Source organism: Mastomys coucha, unplaced genomic scaffold, assembly GCF_008632895.1.
Source record: "Mastomys coucha isolate ucsf_1 unplaced genomic scaffold, UCSF_Mcou_1 pScaffold7, whole genome shotgun sequence".
Classification (NCBI taxonomy): Eukaryota; Metazoa; Chordata; class Mammalia; order Rodentia; family Muridae; genus Mastomys; species Mastomys coucha.
This window is the reverse complement of record NW_022196913.1, coordinates 78153341-78162261: the sequence shown is the minus strand read 5'-3', so window position 1 is coordinate 78162261 and position 8921 is coordinate 78153341. Positions and strand designations below refer to the sequence as shown.

The window sequence follows — 8921 nt, the reverse complement described above, 5'->3', positions numbered from 1 at the left end:
CTTCATTTTCCTCCTCAAAGGTAGGGTCTTCCTCCTCATCTGCCATGGTAGCTGCCCGCCAGCCTTCTCACCATTTCTTAAACCATTTCTGTGGGCTGAGAATGATGACAATCACTCAAGTCAAATAGCTTTGACCATAGCAGGGAAATCTGTATCCAAAAATCGTACCTATAACTCATTCCTTGGTGCAGCAGAACTGTCAACTCTCAGCTTAGCTACGATGGAGGTAAAAGCCTTTGGTGATGTGAGGGCCGTTGAAGTACAGCCTTATTACAATGAAATCCAATGTCTAAAAATTGTTCTTATTTTGGGCTCATACCACAGTAAGAGCCAAGATTTTAAGCTCTACTAAATACAAAACAAACAAACAAAAAACTTTATATATTTATGTTCATTTTAGAAATACTAGTAATGATGTATTATTTTAAAATATACAGTTAATATGTTTGGAGTTCTTTAAAATTTATATTGAGAAAAACATGTATTTTCAATATTGCTGTAGACAAGCATCTACATAAGACTGTTAAATTGATTGTTGTTTTATATCAAACAACCTTTATAATACTCATTTTTATTGTTATAATATTTTATAAAGTTTAAATAATATGACAAAAAAGGTATTGTAGGTATTGAAGGGGGGTCTCTGGAAGGAGTTGGGGTACAAAAGGGAAACAAGAATGTGATTCAATTCTATTTAATTAAGATATGTTTTTAAATGTTAACAAATTCAGATAAGTTGAAATCATGTATCTTTTCTCATCATAATGCAATAAAACTTAAATCAAAAAAATCTATTTTCAATAAAAGAAAAAATATATGGGTAGTATATGTTGTATTTGATGAGTATTTGATAAAAAGACATAGGACACAAAGTTGGTGCTGTAGCAAAGTGGGGGAAGGATGAATATGATTTTTAAAATGCATTGTACAAAATTCTCAAAAAACTAAGAAAAATATTAAAGGAAAATAAAAAATTTAAACAAAATTTGTACATGAATGTGCATAGCACCATTATTCATTATCCACAAAAAGTAAAAACCACTCAAATGCCCATAAGCTGAGCCATAAATTGAGCTGTGGGTAAATAAAGTATAGAATATACACACAACTGCACAGTATACAGCCACTTAGGAAAAGGTAAAAACTATACATGTAATGGCATGAATGACTCTTGGAAATATTACTGAAAATGGAAAAAACAGACACAAAAAACTATATACATTGTATGATTCCATTTAGAGAAAATATGAGGAATAGAACAGTCCATAGATGTGAATTATATTAGTGGTTTGTTGGTGGTTAGTCTGGTATTGTGTGTACAAATGCGAAATTTTGAATCCCATGATCTGGTTGCAACCAATGAGCAGATTCTCATGTACAGCATTTGTTGTGTAAACCTTGCTCCCCAATGTAAAGCTATTGGGTTAAAGGAGGTAAGCAGGGTTTAGGTTCCCAGGCTGGAGGTCACAGGTAGGGACTATGAGGAAAGAGAGACAGGAAGGAGGGAAGAGATGAAAGAAAGATGGAGGAAACAGAAGGTCTCCATTAGATGCAATGGACCAGTAGCATGAAGCTGATTAAAATGTCCCCTGTGGATGGACTGAGGAGCAGAAATAACCCAGGCAAAACTCAAACAACAAATATTTGGGAAGCACAGCTAGGGAATTAACAGTCTATCATAGAAAAAAAACTAGATTAGGGTAATTTACCCAGTAATTGTGCTAATTCCATAGGACTCTACCTCAATTATGGGGCAGGGTGTAGTGTGAGCTAGGGAGGGGTGTAGCCAGGTCACATTAATAACTAACAGTGTTATTAAATAACTTTTTTTGTATTTCAGTTGTATTTGATAACTTCCCAGTTGAATTCACATTCCTTTGTGACATACATCCATATAAATTTGAGGTCCCTTTTCTGAAATTACACTAAGATTACTCATGCTTGCCTGTAACTTTGTCAACTGCTGAGAGAACACTTACAAACACATGCCACTATTTACACACACTTACTTTTTTTTTAAAAAAGAAGCAAAGTGGCTCAAACAGGAACAAAGCTCAAGAAAGTAGACACAAACCAAGTAAGACTAAAGATGTTAACTTTATCAGTCTCTTGCTCCCATCTATTGTTAATTTTTGTTCACTCTTTAGACAGGGTGTCACTGTCCAGCCCAGGACGGCCTGCTGGAGTCCCAGGCCCATCAGCACATCCAGCTTCTCCTCTCTCAAATACCTGAATGCCCTCAGTGTGTCTGAGTTTAAACTCCTCCATTGTTAAATGGAAGGCTGCCGTGGATGGAGATACTGTCACAATAAGAGTCTAGAATGGAGAGGTATAAGGGAAGCGCACAGCACACTGGCTGCTGGCCATGCACACACTCCAGGTAGACCAGGCTGCCCAGGCTTGCAGGGCTCAGGGGCTGACCTGGACCTTGTAGGTCATTCTTACTTTATTGGGTTTTCTTTTGTTCCACATTTGCTTGTTGCACTATTTTGTAATTACGGCAAGGTCAGAGGTTTAGTTAGTCTAAGAATGCTTAGCCACACCTTGAACTGTATGACTCAAAGGTTTTTATTCTTCTAAACATATGCCTAATTTCCACCTACAATTAAAGATATACAGTAAATCAGCTGAAAACAGGGGTGGGGTATGGGGGCTAAGGACTGCCACCACCCTTGGACACAGCACTGATGAGTGAGTTGCTCAGTGGTGGTTAGGACCAGCTAGTAAGTCTTCTCCAGGAAGGAGCAGCATTGCTGGTACACCATCTCAAAGTCATTGCCATAATAGGGATCTTCAATAATGAGTTGTTTCTGTGGATCATAGCTCCCAAGTAGCTCAATTTTAGCTTTGCAGCTTTTAACTTGATTACTTCTATTCAAATCTCTCAGATTGCTTTCATCCATACATAGTACATACTCGAATGTGGCAAAGTCTTCTTTTGTAATCTGCCGTGCAATGTGTTGCATGTGGATGCCATGTTTTCTCATGCAGCTCTGCCCTCAATAGTCAAGGGGGTTCTCCACTTCATAGGTGGATGTAGCCGCACTGTCTATCCTCCAATTATCTGAAGCATTTTCACCAGTTACCAATTTTCTGAACACTGCTTCTGCAATGGGTGACTGGCAAATGTTACCGAGACACACGAACAGCACTGACTTGGACCCAACCTCTGCCATGTTTCGGTGCAGACCCTGGCACCCAGTGTTATTAAATAACATTTAAAAATTCCATTTACAGTGGTTGTTTGAGGAAGGGGTAATGGAGAGGACCATTTAATGGGTACAGAGTTTCTTTTGGGTTGAAGAAAATGTTTAATAAATAGTGATACTAGATGCCCAACTGCCACCAAATTCTATACTATAAAATTATTAAAGTTGCAAAAGTTGTATGTGTGCACTTTGTAATAAAAAGAAATGAAATATTAGTACAAATTACAATATAGACGACCCCTGATAACCTTATACTATACAACAAAGCCAGTCTCAAAAGAAAATATATGAACCAGCCCTTGGTAGCATAGACCTGTAATCCTAGCTCCTTGAGAAGCTGAGGCAGAAGGACTGGAAGATCAAGGCCTGGTCTACATCACAAATTCAAAGCTAGGTTACGTTAATTTGGCAAGATCCTGTCTAAAAATAAACCATTTAAAACCTGGAAGTACAGTGGTAGAGAGCTTCACTATCAAGTGCAAGGTCCTGTGTACACTCCTCACTACTGAAAAAGTGTATGAATTTATTTACCTAAAACATCTAGAATTTGTAAATCAATAGAAAGTGAATTAGCGGTTAAAGAGGGTGTGGGGGGAGGATTAAGTGCTAAATAAAGGGTTCTCTTAGAGGAAAGGAAACTGTTCCAGAATTAGACTGTGGTTTCAGCTACACAGTGTAAAGCACTCATCTGTGAGCACCGAAAGGTTGAAAGGTTGAACTGTTATGGCATACAATGAATCTATGTGCATATATGATCTATGTGCATGATGGAGGAGGGGGAAGAGGAAGACAGAGACCTTAAAAAACCGAGTCACCAGGAAGGTGCTAAAAATGGAAAGAAAAGGAGAGACATAAAAAGCTTTAACTAGCCTTAAAGCAGAAGAGACCCTGCTTCTTTCCTGCCCCCCTGCACTTCCGTAGTAAAGCTGGCATCTTTACCTTTAGTAAAAGTCTACACATTCCATTCTATTTACTAATTTTGAAATTAAATATTTTATACAATACTATAGAATCAAAATATGTGCCAAAGAACTAAACAGCACAAAAATCAGACTTGAGATTTCTCTTTTCCTCCTTCTATGTTATTACCCTAGCATCTACTAAAGGCCAATGAAGAGTGGTATCAAAAGTATTCTGTCCACTAACCAGCGGACTAATGTTATGTACTTTTTACACTACATGTAAATATTAAAGAAAAATAGTGAACTTCTGTACATAAAGATGGTTTCACTTATATCTGTTGACCCTCGAATAAGAACACAAGTAGAAGCCAGAAAAAGTCCCCAAAATGGAGCTTGTGCCCAGGTGCAGTTAGCACTATGCAGTGGCACAACTGTGAGTCTCACTGCTGCCTGACAGTGAATCCTTAAACTTTATTAAAAGTCAAGACAAAGTAAACTCACAGGCTCCTAAATGTCAAGTCCAAATCCCTATTCTCCAAAATGGCAATGCTGGTGGCATTGTCCTAAACAGAAGGACTCTGCCAGGAAGACAACCTAAAGGGTTCTGTTTGCTAAAAATGCAGATCTCCTGAAGTGCGAAGATCTTATATACCACCGTACTCTTCCATGAACCAGTTTTAACCTTCCTCAAAAGGGCAGCTACCACCAGGCAGTGGTGGCGCATGCCTTTAATCCCAGCACTTGGGAGGCAGAGACAGGCAGATTTCTGAGTTTAAGGCCAGCCTGGTCTACAGAGTGAGTTCCAGGACAGCCAGGGCTACACAGAGAAACCCTGTCTTGAAATTAAAAAAAAAAGGTCAGCTACCTCTAGCAAGGGCCCTAGTCCTGGTTCAGTCCAGACAGTCTGTACCTGCTCAAATCTCAACCCTGCTGACTGGCATAAAATCTGCTTACTTTTTATTCAGTTTTCTCTTCTCTCTGCCCCCACTCATCCCAACAGCCTTGACAGTTTGATCCCCAGTAAACCTATCTTTCTGTCCACAGAGTGGTCTAATTCCATAGTTTCTCTGCAGCATCAATTCTACTAAGCTGACTACTTTAAGGAGACAATGTTTACCCCAAAAAATATACAGCATCTAATGTGTTTATTTAAAAATTCCTTAATTAGGGGCTGAAGGTCTACACCAGCAGTACAATACTTGGCTATCATGAGGAGGTCTTGAGTACAGTCCCTAGCACCATCCAACACTGTTTTAACTAAAAAAGAAAAACAACCCAGGTTGGAAAGATGACTCAGTGGTCAAGAGCACTAGCTGCTCTTCTAGAAGACCTAGGTTCAATTCCCAGCATCCATGTGGTGGCTCACAACTATCTGCAGCTCCCACTCCTGAAGATCCAATGCCTTCACTCAGACACATGCAGTCAAAACAGCAATGCATATAAAATAAAAATAAATCATGTTTTTAAAAAAGACAAGAAAAACAACCAATTGCTAGGGGCTAGCATGGTGATGTACATGAATGCCCATGGTGTGTGTGTGTGTGTGTGTGTGTGTGTGTGTGTGTGTATAAGCCAAGAACTTGGAAGCACAGGAAAGGAAAAGCACAAACTTGAAGGCCAGTCTCAAAAAAACAAACCAATAAAAATAAATAAAATCTAACTTTTCCTAAAATCATACTTTAAATAATTTGGGGATGAATTAAATGGGTGGATTCACTTTAGCACACATGTTAACAAAATTAAGTTTCTTATCCATGCAGAAATAATAGAATCTGGAGTGCAAAATGAAATTTTTGATAAAACAATATAACTATGCAGACTGTGGTCTAAAACTACTAAAGACAAAGAAAACAAGACATGCCCATGTGAACACCTTGAGTAATTATAAGAGTATCTTTTCTCATTGCCAGGAGTTGGGGTGAGGCACTGACAAAAGCAACTTTAAAAAAGTTTGTTTTGACTCAGAGTATATGGATGCATGCAGTCCATCGCAGTGGAAAAGTCACAGTGGCAGAAACTCAAAGAAGCTTGTGATGCAGGTGTAAGGTTGCACTCATAGTTAGGAAGCCAAGAACAATGAATGCACATTCTCAGCTTGATCCTTTTTCTTTAGACTGAGACTCCAGGGAATGAACAGTACCAGTCACATTTAGAATGGGTCCTTCCAACTCAACTTACCTAATCTAGGCTTGTCTCTTGAGTATTCTAGATCATGCTAAGTTGACAATCTCTATGAACAGTCACAGGAACCCATTCAGGAAAACACTAACTCATGTTTGTAGTTACTAAGAATTGAGTATTGAGAATATATATGGTGTTACCAGCACTAGAGCTGCAGAGTATACTACTAGACTTCTGTGAGCTTGAAGCCAGCCTTCTCTACATAATGAGAATCGGGCCTGACAGGATTAAATAGTGAGACCCTGTCTCAAAAGAAAACAAAAAAAAAAAAAGGTAATGTTAACTAGCTAAAGATATAATAAGAATGTACCTGCCAGACAATAGTGGCTCAATACTTTAATCCCAGCACATGGGAGGCAGAAGCAGGAAGAAAGTTCAAGGCCAGCCTGGTCTACTGAGCAAGTCCAGGACAGCCAAAGCCACACAGAAAAACCCAATCTCAAAAAATAAACACAACAATAAAAGTGGAATGTGCCCTTTTGTTTTGTTGTTGCTGGTGTGAAAAGTGAAGTGTGTGTGTGTGTGTGTGTGTGTGTGTGTGTGTGTGTGTGTGTGTTTAGTATGTGGCAAGTGAGGAGTTTCTGTCAGGAGAATGTCTCAACAAGTCAAGAATGGTAATTTGTTTCTGCCTAGATTCCACTATAGTCATAACAGATATAAATTTATAATTATAAAAACATAATAAGATATCTAGATATAGCAAATGGGCTATATGTTAAATGTTGAAATGGTCATCTCTAAAAACAAAAAGAAGCAAAACAGAACAGAGGGGTACTTCTTTTATATATCTGATTTCTTAAGTTGATTCACTGAGTACATGATTTGTTTTCTTTGGTCTTTGGTTTTCAGGTTTTACTATTGGTTTACAAAAAATATTAGTCAAATTGATGACAGTTCCTATTTGATACAAACAACCTAAACACAGAGATATTACTATAACATAGAACATAAATATGGTATTTGGAATTTCATATTTTCCTTAAATAGTAAAAACAATTCTTGAACTTGACATATTTTTGAAATACCAAAACATACCTTAAATTTTTGACTCCAATATGTTCACTTTATCTGTCTAAGCAGTTTCTGAACCCTTAGACAATGACATGTGGCCTAACCACCTGCATATTGTATGAGTTACCTTTCCATCTCTCTACTCAACCAAGAAATAGTCAACAAGATGAAAATATTTACTTAAAATTAATTTCCAATCCTGAGGATTTTTTATATGAAGACATAAGTATTCGTTTCTAAGATATTGGTGGATAAGTAGCATGAAGCCTAACCCTTTACCATAAAGTCATAATTCTAAGAAAGATTAGTGTTGATAATCAATCCCTGGGTATTTCTTGTTTATACATCTGTTGTGAGCAGAGACTTCTCATTGTTCTAGACGTCCACTTGTTGCAGGATATTTGATCACACCATGAACCCCGAGATTGTGTTATTTACTGAAAAAGTCTGCCTCTAGTTGTGGTGTAGCTCAGCCATTAGCACTCCTTTTACTGAAAACAGTGAAAGTAAAGTCATTTATACACTTGGAAACACCCATGTTTGAAAGTGATATATAATTGAGGGGCAGACAAAGTGATGAATCAGAGAAAGATTTGACAGAATGAATCAGAGACAGAATGTGCCCAACTCTCACAAGAGAAAGGAAAGGGAAGCTACTTAAAGGGGTAATGCAGAGAAAGGGAGGAGGCAGTTTTCCTAAGCCAGTTGTAGAGAAACAGTTTGCAGAGAGAACAAGCTAGACACTGATGAAGACAGGATGAGCCAGAGAATGAAGAGCCAGGAGACTGTAACATATTGCCAAAGTTAGTATGAGGTCAAGCAGAGCAATTCAGGAAAAACTGAGAGAAGGCAGATTGAATCACCAAGCTTGGAGAAGAGTTTGAGCCAGAATAGCTGAGTTGAACCAGCCATCCAGAGTTCAGAGAGAACTAGAAAGGGTGAACTTATTCAGCAGAATTGTCAGAGGCTGGAAACACTCTAGGCCTAGATCAGATTGTACAGAGGCTAGAAGCTTCCATGACTAGGCCTAGGTTAGCCAACAGAGGCAGTAGACCTCAGAGACAACAATTACAACAGGTGGATAAAAGATATCTACTTGCTTAGTGTTTTTCAAATACACAGTTTTTACCCATCATAGTGACATTGCATGACACACTAAGCTCTCTGCTCATACCTAATTGAAATTTTGTGCCCTTTCATCATGTATGAAACACTAAGCACCTTCCAACCAAAAGTCTACTCTGTTTCTTTGAAGTCAACCATGTTTAAGTCTTCACATAAAAGTGAGATCATGAAGTACCTGGTTTTTTTGGACTTAGTTTATTTTACTTAACATAGCTAGCATCCTCCAGGTTCCCTGGCACTATCCCAAATTAAAGGAGGACCTTCACTTTTAAATCTGAATAATATTCCACTATGTTTGTATACCACATTTTCTATATATGTAGTCATATACTGGTAGATGCTTAGCAAGATTCTACAGGCTAGCTACTGAGAATAATTTTGTAATGATCATAAGAGCACTAAGTGCAACATATCTTACATCCTTGGGATATTTAACCAGAAGTAGGATAAGCTATTCATTTCAAATAATCCAGTTGGTCTTTTTTTTTTTTTT

At 38.0% G+C, this 8921-nt stretch overlaps 1 protein-coding gene and 1 pseudogene across 38 annotated transcripts in view; both read right to left on the bottom strand.

The window, feature by feature from the left end:
- The window catches only part of Rims2 (regulating synaptic membrane exocytosis 2), a 516004-nt gene that overhangs the window by 442252 nt on the left and 64831 nt on the right, over nucleotides 1-8921 (bottom strand). The gene's annotated exons all lie outside the window — the stretch shown is intronic.
- Nucleotides 2676-3192, bottom strand: LOC116081942 (annotated as a pseudogene).